Genomic DNA, 22,741 nt, shown 5'->3' with positions numbered 1-22,741 from the left:
GAATTCACCAGACATATCAAAATTTAATCTTTTATTGAAAAATGTAACTGTCCAGATAAATCATTTCAAGAATCCCATATTCGTTTCATATAATTTTTAGACATATTTCTTTTATTTTAAAAAGTTCAAAATTAACAAAAAAATTTAAGAAATGGATAAGTACCTCGGGTGTTTAAAAATCCCGAGAAAGGGTTATGTTTAATCATTTGATTTACTTATAGACAAATAATTAGGAATTTAATTTTTTTTTATAATAAACTAATTTAAGGAAAAGTTTAAAAAGCAGCAAAAGCTTGTGACGTAAATACATTAAAGCACCTTACAAAAACAGCCTGAAACATTAAAAGCACACAAATAATACAAGTAGTCAAATGGTCCAACTTACAAAAATCTAAGCCAAAGGCTAACCCATAGCTGACCTAATAATAATGTATATATATATATATATATATATATATATATATATATATATATATATATATATATATAAATGAATGTTTGTGTGATTGTCCTTCATGGAATCGTAAACTATTTGACCGATCATTATGCAAATTTGTATATTAATGTATTTTTCGACGGAGAAGGTATATATGCTATGCCTATTGATGTATCTCGCCACCAGCTTGAGAAAGAATTGAGGCTAAACAATGACCTGTTCAAATCATCTCAAAAGTGAAAAAATAGTTGTGTAAAAATGCCTTCAGGGTACTATAATTGCTGGCTTTGCAGTGCATCTATCTCTTTTGAGTTGATTCTGTACTGTACGTTAAAATGTTTTTATTCAGAGCAGGGATGTTACGAGACTAGAGGGAGGGACAACTTCACCATTAAACAAAACCAAAGTACTGCTTTCAAGCACCTGTCCTCAAAAGTTGGTGTCAGACTGACCTTCCTGAGGTCTTAAGAAGTATCAACAATTCAGAGCTCACTTCAAACGCCTGTTAGTGAGCTTATCAAATTACTCAGTTGACGAGCTGTGGCAAGCAACTGGGAAACGTAATTAATAAGACATTCTTTGGTAAAACCTTGGTCCTGTTGTCAAGAGTTAACACTGAGAGGACGAGACAAAAATTTCAAATTGGTTTGAGTTTAATTAATTAAAAAAACTGTTATAAAATAACCAACAACACTTATTAGCGTCTACAATTACTATATTAATTCAAATATAACAAAGTAACTTTGTTAACGAAATTCACATATAAATTCCTACTTATATTATCAGAAAGACTTACGCAGTACTGTTACAGATAAAGGGTACCTTGTCAAGAAGGAGAATGTTTGCTACTACTGTGGTTAGCACAAAGTAACTGTGTTAGCAAAGTTCATCTATAAACTCCAACTTATATTAGCACAAGTCGCAGAGCAAAGTTTCTCTTACAACACAAGTGTATAATAATGTTAATACTCTAAGAACAAAGTCTAAGCCAACTTACAGAATTCAGTATTAACAGACCACAAGGCTCCATTGTGAGTGGACAGTTTTAAATACAAAATATAAATCAATTGTAAATAAAATAAAGAACTATTGCTTTAATTATCAAGTTTGGTTTCATTAAAAACATTTAGATAATATTATCGTCAATTTACTAAAATATTCAAGTCTAAATTGTTTACAAAACGATTTTTTAAGTAATTTTATGGTTGTATAATAGTCAGATCTTTTCGCCTAAGAAACTAAAGAATAAACTAAGGTGGTTATAACGACTTGGATTATAGATATTGATATTCCAGAATATTAAGAATTAAATTATCAATCAGACAACCAAGACGATATAAAATATTTTTTTATTAGTAAGCTCCGAGTGCATATTCAGTACGATTTATTATTAAATTGTTAACTATTAAATATTATCTGATTTATCTAAAATAAAAATCACAATTCTAAATAAAAATAATGGATTTATTTTAAGCTGGCAAATTAAAGGTTCTATGTTTAAGAATGTTCATCACTCTATTTTCCACAAAGAATTGACAAACCGTTTAGTAATATTAAAATGTCCTTTGGCAAGAAATAAAAATATCAGTCAAATATATGAAACTAATAATCAGAGCTCTCTTCTGAAATAAAATAATAAAGTTTACAAATAAAAATCAAATACCACTTTGAAATAATAAAAATTAAAATTTTAACTTCTAAGTCCACCCAAAATTCAAAAAGAAAAATCGAACTTCCCTTTCCACTAGTTATACCTTAACTTTCAAGTCTTTGCAATTCAACTCTCTCAGATACAACTCTCTCTAACAATTATTAAAGTTCAGTTAATTTCCAATTCATAATTTACAATAAAACAGTTCAAATTAGATATTAATAAATTAGTTAATTTGCTAAATTCAATCAAAGTTATTAACAAACTTTAATTTTAATTCACTTTTCTTGCAAGTTTGAACTAAATTTAACTTATTTGATTCTATTGTGCTCTATTGTTCATCAAGAATCTGTTATGCAAATTGCTCTCTAGTTTCTATAAATTTAATTTTTTCTATAAAAAAGACAACAAAATTAATTTAATGTCAAATCTGGAAGACTATTTCAATATAACGTACAATAAATTTGGTGCCTAACTCAAAATCTCTCGCGGAAAAAAAATTAGAAACACGCGCACTGTCATCAACTTAAGTCACGAAAATTTCCAAAAGAAGGGCGAAAATTATGAGCTGGCAGTTTTTATAGTTCCCCTTCCCCTCCTTCTAATGGACATAGCCTTATCCAACTTGAGAACAATAGCCCTCTCAGATCTGACGTAAATGCAGTAGCCCAGGACTGCCCAACCTACGGCCCGCGGGCCGGATCCGGCCCGCGAGTCAGTTTTATGTGGCCCGCCTTGTTGCCAAAACAACCAAATTTGTTTACAAGCATTTTAAATATTAAATAAATACAAATTTTGAGAACCAAGCAGTCCAGCCGATTTCACGTAGAACGAGCCGTATTCATTTGGTGGAGTATGAGTGTTGAAAGAAGTAAAGTAGTTGCAGACAGATTTCACTGACTACGGTGGTGGCTGCCGGCTGGCGAATAGAGCGTGCGTAAAGCACGGCACAGCGCGCGGTGCGGCGACGTAACCCCTACCCAATTCAAGGTCACCACTCGCCACGTAATTTGTATGTTCTAGTATCCTAGTAGGCTTAATTAAAATCAATGTATTCAATTTATTGGTGACTTTTTTATTGTTCCCTCAGAATTAGAGCAAACATCCAAAAGTCTGGGTTTATATTTATTTCTACTAAAAGAACCTAAAAACATAATATATTATAAACCTTTACCTAACAACTAATAAATAATAAGAAATTACAATAATCAGGAAACAAGGGCCAAATAACCTTAAAACTCATATTTTGCACAAGATTTCTGGAACAAACCCCCCAATACGTTTTGTTTGGGGTTCCAAATCCCCTGGGATGTTGGCCCGCCTGGCCATAAAGGCTTTACAATGTGGCCCTTGGGTAAAAAAGGTTGGGCACCCCTGCAGTAGCCTACACAAGCCATGTTCTGATCAATTCAAGACAGTGAACCGCCTTCCTCGTAATTTATAGTTACCAGCACTAACTTGCCAAAGGATTACATATTCGCTTTGATATCCTAACTTCTCACAATGTAATTAAAATTAAACCCCAATATTTCTTTCCTAAACATTTTCAATTAATTTAAGTTTTAATAAAAAATCAACCAATGTAGCTTTAAATCGCTACAGTGGTTGAATATGATAGTAAATATCTATGAGTAAAACATCACACGAACCTTAGTTGCACATTCTAATCTAAGATGATCTATGTTAGATTTGGAATTTGAGATATCCGTAGGTAATTATATTGCAGTCATCTAAATATAATTTTTAAATCTATTGGAAAATTGTAATTTTTTATATTTATTTTACAAATTTAATTTGCTTAGAAATAATCTAAATACTTGATAAGTAAAATTATAATAACATTTTTATTTAAGAGTAAAATACATTCAGAACTATTGGAATATTAGATGGTTTAATTTATTACATCTCATCTCAATATCAATATTTTCCGATAATTATTTAGAGATATAAATAAGGAATTGTTAATTAATAAATTATATTTCGTTATAATGTATTACGAAACCTCAACCTTCACGCACACACACCTACACAAACACATCAAAAGACTTCCGCATTGAGCAAATTATATTTAACTTCGATTATCTCAGAATTTTTTCTCATACTTTTCGGAATAAATGTCTAATACCATTACAGTATTTTCTTTCTCTCGAAGTATTTTATGGGGAATGCAAATATAACTTACATCAAGGTACGTATAATAATTATGTAGCAAATGCCAGAAATATATATTTTTTTTTTAAACGAGCTCTTAGTAGTTATTAAGGATGCGTCCTAATTAAAGGTAAAACTGGATCGACACTAGTGATTTTCCTGCCGTAAGGATGACACTCGGCAGTGAGAAACCCTTCTTAATATGTCACACACGTACAAATAGAACGCACTTTGCTGTAGAAACTGATCTGAATCTCATTTTGCGGTAGGGTAGTAAGATCAAGTACAGATATACTTAATGAATTAACTACAAAGCTTTAAACGATCAAGTGTTAGAAACATTGTCTTATTTAATTCATTATTGTAGTGTTCAATATGCACTATTTTTCACACTTTCATTATTGCCTGAAATAAGAAAAAGAAACGTAAATCTCTGCAATTAAAAAACGCACGATTAGTAAATAAGATTAATTTTTCATACACACACATATATATATATATATATATATATATATATATATATATATATATTTAGTCCAAAAAACTGAAAAGGAAAACCAAGCGGTGGCAGTGGACAATAACAAGTTGGGGTGTAAGTGGCAGAAAGGGATCCTTCGTGTTCAGAGCACGTATTACTGACAGACCAACAGTCTGGGAGGAGGGTGAGTGGTTTGTATCTGTAAATCCCAAATACTCCTTTCATTTTTCAATCTTGCAAATGCTTACAGTTCAGTTTTTTTTACAATTATTTCACCTCATTAATCTGAATTAATCTATATTTAGTTTGGAAATATTGATTAAAATTATTAGTTGCGATTAAGTTAATAATAATCAAATTACTTGGAATTATACAGAAAAGAACTGATACATCCGTCTGAAAGAAAAAAAAATAATTCCCCTTAAATCTTTCTCTACATATCTTGCGAAAACATATTTTACTGTCACGTTTTAAGATGTCAAATAATTGTTCCTAGTAATATCACAAACAAAATTATTCTGTGATTTTCTCTTTGCCATCTTAGTTACTCACAAGACCAAATGAAAATGCCAGCTAACAACCGGCCAAATTTCAAGGAGAGATATGCATCATCATCATCAAAATTGATGTTGCTTAAATAGAAACGAAGATAAATTAAATGACAAGTTAAGCTCAGTTCGTTCTCGATATATCGTGCCCATAGATATATGGAAGGATACCAAACTTTACAGCATCTCCAGTGATAAGCTTCGCTAACGTCCAATAAATTAGTGTTTTTAAGAAATTGCCTCTACAGTATAATAAAAAAGATAAAATACTGTACATACTTTTATAACAATGAGAATCAATACTAACACAATTGTTGAATTAAAAACAAACCAGTTTCAAAAACCTGATAACCTGTGAGCTTAAAATTACCATAGTATATATTTCTAATATATATAAGTTACTGACCAATAACACAACAATTTTCATTATGATAATTACCTTAGTACGAAATAACAAAATAAAATTCAATTTGTAAAAACCATTTTTAATATAATTAAGCAATAAAGAAATAAGGACGCTATATCTAGCTTTTAGTGTAAAATAATTAGTTAAATGTGTAAACTATATAGTTTTATTTCATGAATACATAAAATCTTCCATGCTTAATAAGGAAGTAAGTGGAGGGAATGTTATTTACTGTAAGCGTGGGAGGACTGATTATTAAACCTGGCGAACCTTTGATGAAACGCCAATTCTAGATTCTTGTAGTTAATTATCCCATCAGAACTAAGAATTACATAAATTAATTATTGTACTTATTTTTAAAGTCTCCTGATTAAACTACCCTCTCCTTAGTTAATCCTGCAAATTTTAATGTTAACAAATAGATTTGTTTCTATATTTGTGGAAAAGATATTAAAATTAATTTATGATTACTTACGATAAAAATTATCTAGGATTAAAATAATATGAAAATAAACTTATTTTTTTGAAAAATATCTTGTTTATAATGTTTTACCTAAAATAATTACTACTTACATGACTATGTTTTAGAATAACAAATACTTAACTATAGTGACGACTGTCCGTATAAATTTATTATTTTACTTTACTTAAAAATGTGCAAAAAATCAGTATTATCCCCAATTACCAACCAATAAATTATTCAATCCAAATAATAGATTAAAACCCATGGTAAAAACTATAAATATTGTGTTACCATGCATATCCTATTTTTTCACCATTACGTTATTATATGTGAGTTTATTGTTGTACCTAACCATAAATGTTACATTCTCATATTTTATAATTCAGGCCGAGACCTTCATTTGGTAATAGGTCAACCTATTGAGATAACATTTTTCGAATTGAAGATCAAAATGAGTATTGATAACCAGTGAATATGGTTTATTTGCATTCTTAGGTCTGATTGTGTCATTTTAATTTAGCAATAACCAATAATAAAAGCAATATGTTAACGCGAAAATGGTTTTCAAACGACACGGTTTGCACATCTACCACATATAAATTATGCAATCAATGTTGTATATTGGAAATGTTTTATCTCATATATTCACAGCTATTCAATATAAATTTCCGGAACGCAGAATAATCAGAAATACATTACTACGTATGATGTCGATAAGATACTTAACAACCTCGTAAAGTAAAAATTCTTGGAATTGTTCTAAATTCTTGTTTATTGTATAATATGAGTTCAACGTTACATGTTAATTAGTAAACGAAACCAGTTTAACATATTATTATTTCTTATAATAGCTCGTATTTATTTCTTGTAAATTTTAAAGACCGCTGATATTAAAATTAAAAAAAACATATTTACTTATAATAATTAGAATTATTTTACAAAATTCTACAGTCGATTAAAGAAAGGTCGGTTATTTTAATTAAAAAATTATATTAGTATTTAATATACAGTAGGTTTACGAGCATTTCCCATTAATATTAGATAAGTTTGAAACTACATTTTGACTATTTACTTTTATCGTCTTCATCAAATGCAAAAAAACCTTAAAGCACAAAATTAAGCTTTATAAGAGTTTTTAAATTTATAGAGCTTTTCAGAATTTTTTATGAAAAACAAAATAAGTAAACTAACGAAAACTATTTAAAAATGTCAAGACATAAAAATTCCCTGATCAGTAAAAATCCTACTGTACTTTACCATATATGCATAAATTAAAACATTTCAAACAATCTCTCTTTTAGAGTTAGTAATATGAAATATATTTTTTATATAAATATTATAATATTTTCTGACTCATTAATCTGTCAAGTCTCTGTACTCGACCCGAGGTTTATATTGTTTTCCTTGTACACTGTCGTACTGGTGTTAAAGTCATGATGAAGACTGTGTTCTATATCAATCCGAGGTAGTTTCCTTATACTTTACCATTTGAAGATGAAGAGGTCATCACATTTTATATTGTTTTCCTTGTACACTGTCGTACTGGTGTTAAAGTCATGATGAAGACTGTGTTCTATATCAATCCGAGGTAGTTTCCTTATACTTTACCATTTGAAGATGAAGAGGTCATCACAGTTTATATTGTTTTCCTTGTAAACTGTCGTACTGGTGTTAAAGCATGTGTTCTATATCAATCCGAGGTAGTTTCCTTATATTTTACCATTTGAAGATGAAGAGGTCATCACAGTTTATATTGTTTTCCTTGTACACTGTCGTACTGGTGTTAAAGTCATGATGAAGACTGTGTTCTATATCAATCCGAGGTAGTTTCCTTATACTTTACCATTTCAAGATGAAAAGGTCATCACAGTAAGTAACACAGTATTCCTTAAATTCTAATTTACAAACCCTATTGTATGCCTTTGCAACAGTTCCAAATCCAGTCACGTTTAAAAAACTAATATTTCTATTCCTTTGTTTGTATGGCTTATTTGGTTAAGGGATAGAGATGTCCTGAAGGCAACTTTTTATTCAATACAAAACACACTCGTCATTACATAAATGTTCAACATAAACATACAATATTTGTAAAAGAAGGAGTTGCATGTTTTTATTTAACGAGTTTACGCTGAACAATCTTAGACTAAACCAGGAATTAGATACGTTAAATTCGATTGCATACAAAATGCATACCCCCAGTAAATCATAATAAAGCGCAAGATAAACAGCAGTGATACAAGCTGTTTATAAGGCCAAGCAGATTAAGCAAGCGATATGGTTTGTGTAAGTGTACTTTGCATGGTTTTGCTTTTATTTTTACGTGAGTTGTATATTATGTGTGGTACTGGTGGCTTAAATCAAACATATAAAAGTGAATTTCAAATAATAATAATAAGAAACATTGAATGTTATATAACGTATATATAACATACATATTTTATATATATATATATATATATATATATATATATATATATATATATATATATATATATATATATATATATATACATAATTCGTATATGTATGTCTTGAAAAAGCTAATTTTCTAAGTCTTAACATAAAAACAAAGAACATTTTTCTTACTTTATTTTCCCTTATGTACCGGGATTATCGGAGAAAATTACAAGAATCAGGAGAGAACACGACATTAAAACTGCTTTTAAAACCAAACAACCCGGATAAAAAATTCGTAAAATGCCTAAAATCCACGAACTTTGTCAGTTATATTGCAAACTAAAAATTTTAATTTCTCCCATTCTCCTCCTTCCCAAAAAACTAGAATTAACTTTTTCCTAACAGTGCACATTAAAGATAGAAATAAAAATAAAATAAAAGAGTCAAAAGTATTATATTTAATTTAATTTTTTCACACTACGGTCGATTGATTGCTATAGATTCAAAACATCCCTGAAACGTCCGTTTGAATATTGTGTTTTTCTGAGAATAATATAAAAACTTATCTAAAGAAAGTCAAAATATAAAGAAAATGTTTTAAATGACAAACATTTTTGCATCTCCCGGAAGATAAAAGAAACGTTGTATCAGCGTACACAGAGATATGCGTTATGGGCAAAGGCAAATCAAATGGATGGACATATATCATCATTGAACTTGTTCTTATCTATGTATTATTACAGTTTAGTGCAATATTTAAAGTGTAAAAACAAACCTTTGTTTAAGATATATTGCCACATGATACAGTAATATTTTTTTTAAATTAGGTTGGGTTATATAGCAGTATTATGATAGTAGTATTATATACAGATTTAGTCACCATAAGATGGTGTTGTATTAATTAGAGCAGTATTTATAAACATGATAATACATCACAATGTAAAATATAATACAATTCAATTCAAATTGTATACTGACTTATTAATTGTGCTGTTAGTTCGTTGCCATCATAGATATCTATACATGAATAAAAAAGCATTTGCTAATGTTCAGCTACACCCATTGAATAACATGCACCATTATTAAGCTCGATGTTATTTATATGGAAATGAAGCTCCATGCCCAATTTTAAGTCTACATGTCTGTTCGTTCTGTATACATATTGCTGACAGATAGACAGATGTAAATATTTTCCAGCTCCTCTAGTGATAGGCTTTGCTAATGTTCAGTTACACCCATTGAATAACATGCACCATTATTAAACTCGATGTTCTTTATATGGAAATGAAGCTCCATGCCCAATTTTAAGTCTACATGTCTGTTCGTTCTGTATACATATTGCTGACAGATAGACAGATGTAAATATTTTCCAGCTCCTCTAGTGATAGGCTTTGCTAATGTTCAGCCAAGTACGCATTACTTTATTTTAATGTAGCAATTTTTTTGTATTGTACAAATTGATTAAGTGAAAATCTGCGAGAGTAGACGAAACGAGTAAGAAAGCAAGAAAAAGTTTCATTGGCCTCATTTAAGAGAAAGCACGATTTTCAATGTCTCAATCAGCAACGTTATCCAATTGATCTTTAACGACGTGAATTTAATGTAAATCAAGTCCAAGTTACAATCAACGTTTTATCAAAATGGCTTTAAAACCTCAACAATTATCACTACTATTTTTATTTATTGTGCAAAATAATTGGTTCTAATATTAGATATTAAATTTTTTATATCGTAAATGTTTATGGATTGAATTTTTATTAAAATGTGTTCTGCCTTGTATTATACCTGGAGTGCTTAGTAATATACTCACTTCATGTGTTTTAAGCTGTAATTATCATCTTCAAATTGGCAATTTAGCTAATAATATGTAGTAAAAAATTGTGAAACTAGTTCTTAAAAGTTTTTTTCCAATTAAGCCAGATCATTATTGTTACCAAATTAGTATTCATCCTCAAAAACAAATCAAGACTTAAGTGTGACACTAAAGAGATGAAGTTCAATTATAAAACGTATTTCTGAAGTAAACTGCAAAATTAGAACAATATAAGTTATATGTTTCTTTTAATTTGTCATTTTCCTATTTTTAGATAAAAGAAATGATAATCTCCGTTTTTATACTTCAATCTGTATTTCTCCATTGCCATTTACAATTTTATTTTTAATTTAAAAATTAATAATTGCTATTCTATTTTATCTAAGTTTATAGATTGTATTGGATACATGTGCATATTAAATAGTGATTACATATGTTGCATAGAAAATTGTATGTTAGATAAAACTAGTGCTTACTAGAGAAATCTTTTTAAAGATTATTCAAGTTTCTATTCTCTCACGACATAAATCCGTTCACAAATTTTTCAAATTTCTTCAGGTTTTAGAAGATGGCTTTACAAGCTTTTATAAGAATACCTAAGAAGATATCACAAAACATTACATGAAATAGGTCCTTTTACTAACTATCTGAAGTTGTACTTGCTGTTTGTGGGGCAATTCAGAGAAAACAAAGTATTATGGAATTGTCAAATACAGTGCAATGTTACAAATTGTATGATCTAAAACAAACCCAGGTAAACGAAATTTCGTATGACACTCTGAACTTGTAGAAAGTACTACGTGCTTATTGCTCTTGAAATGTTGCGAGGTGTTTTACAAATAATAGATAGATGTATTGTACTTAATACTTGAAGCAACTTATATACTCAAGTAACCGTTGACGACATGTCAACCGACTAGTCATGATGTTATGCATACCAACGTTGTCAGTTACTCGCTTACTAACTGCCTTTATTACTGGTGACAATTCTGTACACATTTGCGTTTACTTTAAAGTTAATCTTGATATATACATATACACACACACACACACACACACACACACACACACACACACACACACACACACACACACACATATATATATATATATATATATATATATATATATATATATATATATATATATATATGGCGTTTCTTGGGTAGTGATAGATATGCAGAGTTTGTATTTATATCTAATTCAATAGCCTAATGAATTAAACTATAATTTACGATATTACAAACTATTTATACTATATCAGGCACATTTGTACGCAACAATAAGTTGATATCATACAAAATACCCATTTTATTAATTTTTTGATCACCAATAATCATAGTTGTATCATTTTTTGTAATTGCTGAAAAATATGGCTATACATATACACATAATACATTACATAATTCAAACGAAAAGTGCTTCTTTAGCGGCTAAATCCAAAACGAGAAGAAGTAGAAGTTGTCTTTCCCCTTAGCAATGAACGCTGCTATAAAATTTAATTTAAACATATCTAGATTGGATTAAAAACTATTAATATTGTACCATATGTGCTTTCACTAAGTTACCAATGGGCAGAGTATTCCTCCACTCTAGGCTACAATTATATCATTTCCTTTAAATTTATTATTTGTGATCATTAAGATATTTGTGTTGCAGTTAAATATTTGAATTTGTTTATTGCATTGAAGCTCATGCAACCCTATTATTGCCCTAAATCTAAGAACAAAAAACATTGTTCTTAATAAAAGAAATATCATAAATGTTTCTTATGCCATAGATATGACCAACCTGATACTCAATAAGAAGTTATGTACCAGAGAATTGAGTTTTAATAATTTTAATCAGTTAGATATTTACGTATATTGGGTTTTATGAAAGAATATGTAATATAAGGAAGTTCTTATTTAACTATATAACGAACTAGTAAGAATCACCAAATTGTTAACCAATAATCTTGTAGTTTTGATGTTTACATTTTACCTCGATGGCTAGACTAATATAAGATGTTACTCGATCAAACAATTACTTATCCATAAAAAATATAAAATAAAATATGAAAATATTTTGGAATTACGATATTAAGACTCATACATACTATCTCTTTTGTCTATAAGATTAAAATTTAACTGTGCTCCAGAGAATGGTTTATAACATAACATATGAAGATGAATTAATCATTTTCACAGCGACTGCTTCATATACGTCTTGCTACTGTCAGATATGTTTGTGATGCTGATATTTAACTGTGTCGCATAGTACCATAGCTACCAGTTCCGTAGATAATGGTTTATAATATACCATATCTGCAGATGCATTTCAATATTACAAATTGACTGGTTCATATACCTCATGATACTGTCAGATATGTTTGTTATACTGATATTTAACTGTGTCGCATAGTACCATAGTTACAAGTGCCGTAGATAATTGTTTATAATATACCATATCTGCAGATGCATTGCAATATTACACAGTGACTGCTTCATATACCTCTTGCTACTGTCAGATATGTTTGTGATGCTGATACCTAACTGTGTCGCATAGTATTATAGTTACCAGTGCCGTAGATAATGGTTTATAATATACCATATCTGCAGATGCATTGCAATATTACACAGTGACTGCTTCATATACCTCTTGCTACTGTCAGATATGTTTGTGATGCTGATATTTAACTGTGTCGCATAGTACCATAGTTACCAGTGCCGTAGATAATGGTTTATAATATACCATATCTGCAGATGCATTGCAATATTACACAGTGACTGCTTCATATACCTCTTGCTACTGTCAGATATGTTTGCGATGCTGATATTTAACTGTGTCGCATAGTACCATAGTTACAAGTGCCGTAGATAATTGTTTATAATATACCATATCTGCAGATGCATTGCAATATTACACAGTGACTGCTTCATATACCTCTTGCTACTGTCAGATATGTTTGCGATGCTGATATTTAACTGTGTCGCATAGTACCATAGTTACAAGTGCCGTAGATAATTGTTTATAATATACCATATCTGCAGATGCATTGCAATATTACACAGTGACTGCTTCATATACCTCTTGCTACTGTCAGATATGTTTGCGATGCTGATATTTAACTGTGTCGCATAGTACCATAGTTACAAGTGCCGTAGATACTTGTTTATAATATACCATATCTGCAGATGCATTGCAATATTACACAGTGACTGCTTCATATACCTCTTGCTACTGTCAGATATGTTTGTGATGCTGATACCTAACTGTGTCGCATAGTACCATAGTTACCAGTGCCGTAGATAATGGTTTATAATATACCATATCTGCAGATGCATTGCAATATCACACAGTGACTGCTTCATATACCTCTTGCTACTGTCAGATATGTTTGTGATGCTGATATTTAACTGTGTCGCATAATACCATAGTTACCAGTGCCGTATATAATGGTTTATAATATACCATATCTGAAGATAAATTGCAATATTACATAGTGACTGCTGAAGTACATCTAGCTACTTTATGGAATGTCTGTGATACTGATATTGAACTGTGACGCAGAGAACGGTTAATAACGTACCATATCTGAAGATGTATTGCACTATTATACAGCGACCGTTGTAGGTACATCTAGCTAATATCATAAATGTGTTTGGTACTAAAATTGAACTGCGGCACAGATAACGGTACTTACTAAGTAAAAACTTAAAAGTTTCTATAGTACAGGTACATATGTTTAAAATACAAATATAATCTTCTCCACATGTAACTAAATGTAAAGTTATTTTTACAACTTTTATCATGAATTTCATGAAGCGCTTGGGATTTTATTATTGAAACTGATAATTCGGTAAGGAATTCTTGCCTTTTATTAGTTAGCAATTTTATTTACCATAGCGTCAGTAGTAAAGGTTAGTATATAATTCTTTTATTAATTTACATCCAAAGTACTAATTATTTTTTTAATTTATTATCAAAAACTATTTTTTATATTTCACCAACTCATTTAAATTTGGATTAAACCACCATATTTTAACGAAGATTTTCATCATCACTAAATATTCATAACAAGATAAAGATGTAAAGAACTTTTGAACACATGATTGCATTAACTTTATGCTAAGAAACTGTTATAAATATTTTGCAGCACAGCCAAATAAATGTCCGATATGCATAGCCAAGATTCATTTTATTAAATTTTAATAATATTTTATATATATATATATATATATATATATATATATATATATATATATATTTAATTATTGAAACAATAAAATTACCATTACATTACCACATCAGTTCTACAGATATGTTTAAGACGATGTGTTTTACATGTTTTATTAGAATTAGCAAGAACTCGTGAAAAACGCGACAATACAAAAGTGAACTTAACTGACTAATAGGTGTACAAATTATAATTCAAATTGAAATAAATTAAATATAGTTAAGTGAACTTCAAAGAAAAGCAAATAACTTTTTTATTTATATCCATTGGTTTAACCGAATAACGTGATTATGATTCAGTGTTTTGAAAATCTATAATCGGGCCCCACAGTGGCCAATCCGTTGGTCGTAGCTCAATAAAGTATTTAATTAGAATTATAAAAGAATTTCATCTAGAAAAAGGATTAGTAACTTTTTTCCTACTCTCGATGCAATGACTGCAAAACACGTTGAAATGCATTACATTTGTAAATTTTACTTAAGAATTATGTACTTGGACTCGATTGCGACAATTTATTTTGGCTTGTACAACACATTTACTTAAATAAACGAAATTTGATATATAAAAAAGGCTAGTTGTTTTTTTTTCTCTATCTGATATCTGTTAGCCGAAAAACTATTTTAAATGTAAACATTTTTTAATTTTTCCATAAGAATTTTGTTCCTGGGGTTGATAGACCCAAAAGTGGTTTTTAGTTTAAATCTAAAGTGGTAATCAATAGGCAATGATGTAATCTACTAAAAGTTCAAGTAGCTTTTAGTCATTTTTCCTTCCGTAAGCCCTAAAAACCCTTTCAATTAAACAACCTTTGTCACGAATTGGCAATAATAGGAGTTTTTTGTGACTTCAATTTGTGTCATTAAATCCATTTCTATATTGCTTTTGTATTTATATGTAAACAAGTGCTTCATATGAGTTTTGCTATATCAATAAAACCCATCTGCTTCATATAATTCTTCCAGAAAAGAACCATGTGTTCTTTGTAACCTAGATAACATTCTCCCTCCCTCCCGGGAATTTCCTGGTTTGGCTAGATAATCTCCTGTGTAAATTCACTTTAACTTATTTTGCTGACAAAAATTACTGTCTAGTAAGTCCAACCCTTTGATGAACCAATTCACCTGGTCTACTTGTTCTTATAATTGACCGAAATCCCTGAGTAATAGAAGGCCCTGGTCTTTATCCCCATGTTAAACCTTTCTGGGTGATATTAATCAACCTGATAAAATTATTCCGCTGATGAAGATTAGCCGTCTTTGATTTAATATTCTTCAGGTAACCAAAACACTTATCAAGCAGGGATCACTTCTGGCTGGGTTGTACCTTCCAGTTGAACCTACCACTTGGCACAACAAAAACCGATGTGTCACTTAAATATGGGTAACCTTATAGATCTCCAGGAGCGGCACATCACTAACCACAAATGTCGAGATTCTGGAGGTCAAGGGTAATTCAATAGGTCTAGTCTACTGTGGAAGATGACTGTTGGACTTGGTGCGGTTTATTCCCTAACCTCAGATTCTTGCTAGCCTCATCATGGATATGCCACCCCCTGCCTACTTTGGATGGTTCAGAGGTGGTCTCCCTTTCTTCCGGGGAGACGTAGTGCCCTAATTCTTCCTCATGGATCTCGATAGGAGGCGGCTCCTAATCCCTAACTTTACCCATTTTGAATATCCTGTCACTCCGGAAGCAGCGCAAAGGTTCTTATAGGACTAAGTGCTGTCTATAAGCTTTTTGTCCTAAAAGAACGAAAAAAAAAACACCTTTATAGTCGAATAGATACAACTTCCGTATCGGTGTGCTGGGGCGTTCTGACGTTAGAGTGAGAGGGAGAAATGCCTGGTTGGCTACCTGACCAATAGGAGCGAGGAGCATCTGACGCGGTTGCCATAGCAACAGGCACTGTTGCCACATCGGCAAAGGCATATTGGCAAAGGTGGTAGGCTGATTTTACTGCACGCTGGTACATCTAGAGGGTTTGTTCCTAATTGTTGCTTGGTATTTGCTTCAAAGCAAACCACAGACTACCATGACGAAATGAACCATGACACTTTTTCAAAATAGTTCAGAGAATCACTTCTACCTAACCCTTTCTGCTCCGTCGGTTATTATTATTGACAAAGCCCCATACCACTCCAAGATTTTAGATAAGGCCCCAACGCAAGGCAACAAAAAAGCGCGGAGCTGGGAGGCGGTGTTTGAAGTATTTTGACAGCCCCCGCAATAAATATATTCGTGCTGTGAATGCAATACTAGGTTTTCAGAGTACCCAAATTATTTGTCCTTCACGATATCCGAATTATTTAGTAGTTGTATATTATTATATAGTATAATGGTAACATGTTAATATCGCACATATTTGTGTTAAATTAGAGAAATTTCGTTTCTGATTACTAGTGTAAACAATCAAAAGACAACACACGCTGACGCGTTGTTTGTTGGTAAGTACGCTGGTGTGCACCGTCTGATGTTCTCTTCTCAGTGTTCGGTGAGAAAGTGACCGCTCACGGCAGTGCCCGCACCAACGCGGTAACACCGCGGCATTAGTCTCCCCACTGCTCGCTGCCCCTCCACACCCTTTCAATACGGAAGTTAATACCTATTCGACTATAACTTTACAACCCCTGCTGCTCTGACTAACATAGATTTTACAAAGTCAAGCCCACTTCCTTGTATACTATAAACTTTAAATTTGGCACAATTCTAGATTAGTGCGGTAAAAATTTCTAGACAACACGGAAAACACTAGAAAGCCAGCAATTTCCACACGATTCTATAAAACGGATACAGTTATGAAAATAAAATTTGAAAACTCCATCTTTGAATTCAAAATAATAACTATTTCATCTTATCCCCGAATTAACAAACACCTGAACAGGAGCCTGATGCCGTAAGGCGAGTCCAAACTATATAGACGTACTACCTTTATACTAAGTTTAGACTGTATATTAAAAAAATTATTACAGTTAAGGTACTCCCAAATTCGTGTTTCTTAGCATAATCCCATATATATAATATATATTCACTTAGTTAATAGGTTTATTTTGGAGCCCATATCACCGCCATGCTGAATTATAATGCATTTTTATAGCCACTAACCAATTTTTTTTTTCAAAATCTTTTGTTTTATGTTTATTTTTTCAGTCTTCTTAATACGGGCAGCATATGTATATAAAATATGCACTTTACAGCTAAATTATAAATTCAAAAATATACCCTTAATCATTTCCTACCGTGTCATATGATACACTAATATTTTTCCTTCTAATGAAGTTTCTATTATGATAAACTGTTGAAAATGAGTTCACTTCTATTGAGTTTAGCACTTTATGCATTAATTCGGTTCTTTTATGTTAAGAAGTATGGGTATATCCCGACCGCAATTATCATAAGTCTCTCAATAACTGAGGTTTCAGCCGAATTCAATCGGTATCCCTAACCTGGCCAAACTAAAACCCTGTTATTGTAGCTGATTGAATAATCTGCTCTATTCCTAGACCATTACCACTCTGTAATTTAGTAGTTTAGTGAGAACCGAAGTCGAAGGCATTAATTAGATAGATATTTTAAGAAGTTACTGCGCTGTACGACGTGTAAACTCAATATGTCACGACATGCAGCATTGTCCCTTTGTAATGCAATTTGTGGATATTGAAGCACGTAAATCGTCTTGATTACTAGACCGATACCTCTATTCGTATTGAAGTTATGGAGTTGTGGTTTCATCTCCTTATTAATTTGCTCATTCTCAGTCGTTCATTTACTTTTCAATGAGCATCAGGTGTAAACTATCCTTTCTATGAAACTTGTCCCAGCAAGGAATTATATTTTTCTAAAGAGACCTTTGACAATTTCATGAATATATTTCAGCCTAAATAAGGTTTATGAGATTCGAATTTTGATCGAATATGAATTTTGTACTATAGAGTTCGAAAAAATCACCATAGCATCATAACCTTAAATATAACCATAAATATAACCTTTGCAAAAATTTAATATTAAAGTATAGTTTTCTCTCATTTTTCTTAATACAGTTCTATCATCTTACTGAGCATATGTTGACGGACAATCTCTTATTCTGTTTGCCAAAATAGCAAAATATGAACAGCTGCTGATTGGCGATGTTTATTACTGTTTAATATATAGGGTAAAGTGCAAGGAATCAATGTAATTTGCCAAACGATTGTAACTTTCTTTAGAGATGTCCAAAAAAATTTGCATATTTCGTTAAAAAACCTTCAGTAAGTAAGAAGCTTACATTTGAACAATGGGTGGTATATTTGGAAAAAATATAATATTTGTTAGTTTATATATACACACACTGAAAAACTTTACAAGAATTCCAGAATTCGTAAAACAAATACATATATAAATAAATACACATGCTAATACAAACTATTTTTGTAAAAAAATATATACACAATTATAAACACTCAACACATCAAATGTATTCCGTCTAACCATCCATTATAAAATATGTGGGTATCAGAGAAAACATATATTTTATTTATTAAAATAGATCATACTAGTACTGGAAATAGCGACACAGTAAAGCTTCAGAGATTGCACTTGGGTATCTAACTGTCCGTAAGATTGCTATACAATTTGTATGCTTCTGCGTTAGATGGAAAGATATTATAGCTTAATCTCTCCTTGGACAGTTGGATATTGCTTAAGTTGGCAAACCTGTCACGTTCTGTGTATAAACCTCATCTCCGGCCTGCCCGTGTCGTGTAGGTAGCTCCTAGATTTATGTAGAGATCTTCGGACTCAGTGTATTAGATTTAGCCTTATTATAAAAAAGTTATACATAGTAATCACATAATTTCTTCATATATTGCAATTTCTTATACACTGAAGCTAACTAGAAAATGTAAGACTAAAACGTCTGTATAATTTATAAAATTATGAACTGATAAAAAACACATGTCTTACAGGTTGAAGCGTTAAATTACACTCGTAAACATCTCCTGAAATTCTAATACTATTACATACAATTTTAAATACTATATTAGTTTAATCGTATTTGCAGTACTGATGTTAATTTTAAAAGTTTAAAACGCTATAGAAATTATGTTCCTAATTTTCTTGATTTGGTAACTAATTAGCAAATACCTATTAGGAAGGGTTTCATAATTCAGATAACTCTTTATTTTCTCACCCACCAGAAAAAGTTATAATAGTCCATTTAATAAGTGTTGGCGTTCTAGTGGTTAATGGATGTTGAAACAAATTAATACTATTCATAGCTAATTTAACTGTTACCAATATACCAACTTTAATGAATAAACCACAAGGGAAATATTGTGCATTGCATAATTTATTTACTTATGGTATACTTACTGAAAAGACCCACTGATCAGGTTATGGTTTACAAGCTTTGTAGTTTATTGTCAATTTATTAAGGTCCATGCAAATTGTAGAAAAAGCATTTTTTTAATTACCAATACTAAATTAAAATATTAATTGAAATTAAATTAAAAATCTATTTATTTCAATTGGTATTTCAACGTAGTATACTCATTACTTATATGCAACTGTTTGATTATGTTTAATAGAGTATAGAATATAACGGACCCAGTATGTTCTAGTGTAACACGGATTTCTTAAAGATTAAAATATCGATGTCGATTATGTCAATATATTTAGCAATAATGCATTTTCTGGAAATACAAAAATTTAAAACCGAATTTAATATGCAATGTACATTATACTCATTTCGATCATACCATAAGCATGATTTAGTTTATATAAAAGTTTTGAATTCAAAAAAACCAATATATCTTAAAGTAATGTTCATTTCAATACTCAAAGTTCGTTTTAAACTGTTATTTTGTGTTATCTCACGTAGTCTGTTACTAACAATAAATTAAGTGTTACATTAGACGTAGTAATAATTTTATGTTCTCAAAATCTCTCTAAGTGGACAACACTACTTAGTATTTGTGTCTATTTTACAGACAGTGTAAGATATGAGAGTTACCCTCACAATGCGAATCAAATCGTGTTTCAAGTACAATATCAGGAAACGGAGATTTGCTCGGTTTTATTCTGGTAAATCATGATTTGGGATTCATTTTACGATATTTTTGTCAGCAAACTATAAAACTATAAATGCCATGGCTATTTATTGTTTGATCATTTTCTGCATTAAAGAATGCTAGACCAAAAGATGCTTTTATGTTTGTTATTTTTATATGACTCTTCCGAATATGGGTGACGGTTTAAAAAAAGTTATCGAAAAATCCAAATCATGAGACCTTTCTGCATGTATAATGTTAGTTAAGATTTACAGGCATTTTACTCTAGAAGTACGTGTGTGACACAGGATATGTGACCAAAGATAAAGAGATTTAGTTTTAAAAGGAGTGAAATTATTCCTAAATTTGTATTACAATAAAATTTACTTTAGGTTTGAACCTTCATTAATTTATACAAAATTTTTACTTTTACTCTTTGGAATTTCTGATGAAACATCAGCTGTGAAGACTGGCTTACTACTCTTGGTATGATACGTCAGATGTCATTTACTATAGAATGTTAACAAAGAAAAAAAGAAATACCTTTTTTGTAGGAGTTTTTCATTACTTGAAAACACGGAAAAAACTATGTTTTCTAAAAATGAAACCTAGTTAGATCGATTTATCACCGCCGAAACCCCCTGCATATTAAATTTCAAGAAACTCTTTGGATCAGTTTCTGAGATTCAAATTATATAAATTATTATGTATTAGATATATTATATATATATAATATATATATATATATATATAATACAATCAAAGTTTAAATGTGAGTAAAATGATTTTGTAATAAATTTTTTCTTTAATATAGAGAACCATATTTGTAGCAAAAGTCACAGACTGAGCCCATAGAATTAATATAGTTATTGATGTCCTAAAAATTGAATTATACAGTGAATAATATCCCGTTAATATTTCAATATAAAACTTCTTCAGAAGTCATATGTTTGATATCATATATTTAATTTGATAAAAATACGGATTTGGTTACTATTTAAGAATTTTATACCACAAAGTTACACGAGTCTATCTAAATCAAAGTTCATCACAGCGAGAATATTATAAAGATTACTAAATCCTAGAGCGAGCTTTATATTATTTACAGCTCTTAGTTCTTAGCCGGTTAACAAAATCCTTATTCGACAATGTATCTGTTTCAGGGTAAAATGCTTGTTTACTTGTGTGTCTAGTCTACTTTCCAGTTCTCCGCTGTAGTCTTGTCCCCTTACCGAATGCGTCAGATATTTACCTTGGATTAAGTTCAGAGGCGGTTTATTAGAATTGTAGGGGTTAGACTTGGCTTCCGGTACAAGGATGTGGATGTTTAGGACATCCAATGCAACCTTTAGATTCCTTCACTTACAAAATGAGAACAATAATGGACATGGCCTTTGCTATTAAAATTATTAAATGCTTAATCGACAGTCCAAAGATACTTTATCAGGTGGACCTTCACGTTTCTCGTAGATAGCGTTACCATCAGGTGTTCTGCAGACATAACAACCACTACCAATTCTGATAACTGGTAAAACCTGCACTAAAAACGAACTTTTCTGTTCTTCCCTCCACAGATTCAAGAGGAGTTTTTGCTGCTATTGTTTGATTGCTCAGTACTGATTATGTTGTATATTTCCTTGTCTTCCATTATGTGGTTCTTTTTAAAAGTTCATTATTATTTATTTCAATTATTAATAACACTAATTCAATGTTTTGTTCTTTTGTATACTACTTCTAGTGTTAAATTTATTTTTGAAATTTTAAAGTGAATCTTTGATATATATCTTTGCTATTATTGAAATGTTATGCTTTTATTCAATTATGTTGTTTTTCTATTGTTCCTAACTAGCCATGTATTTTCTCTCCTTATCATTTTGCAAGGTGCCTTATAAAATGTACGTATAAGGTTTGATTGGCGTTCTATAAATAAATTAAATGAGTACTAAGTTTTCTGCACAAATACGTAGGGTCTATTGCACTAAGTTCAGAACAGTAGTAATAGGCACCAACAGTTCTTTAGTTGCTCGAGTATTAAAGCATAAACTCGGATTTAATGCTAACTAGGTCTCTCAGCCTGCATTACGATCCACTCTATTTCAGGTTCAATCATATTTTTCCATTCAAACTCCTACAATAGCACACACATATCTGAATAA

The sequence above is a fragment of the Homalodisca vitripennis genome, chromosome 2 (assembly GCF_021130785.1).
Source record: "Homalodisca vitripennis isolate AUS2020 chromosome 2, UT_GWSS_2.1, whole genome shotgun sequence".
Taxonomy (NCBI): Eukaryota; Metazoa; Arthropoda; class Insecta; order Hemiptera; family Cicadellidae; genus Homalodisca; species Homalodisca vitripennis.
Note: the sequence above shows the minus strand (reverse complement) of the source record.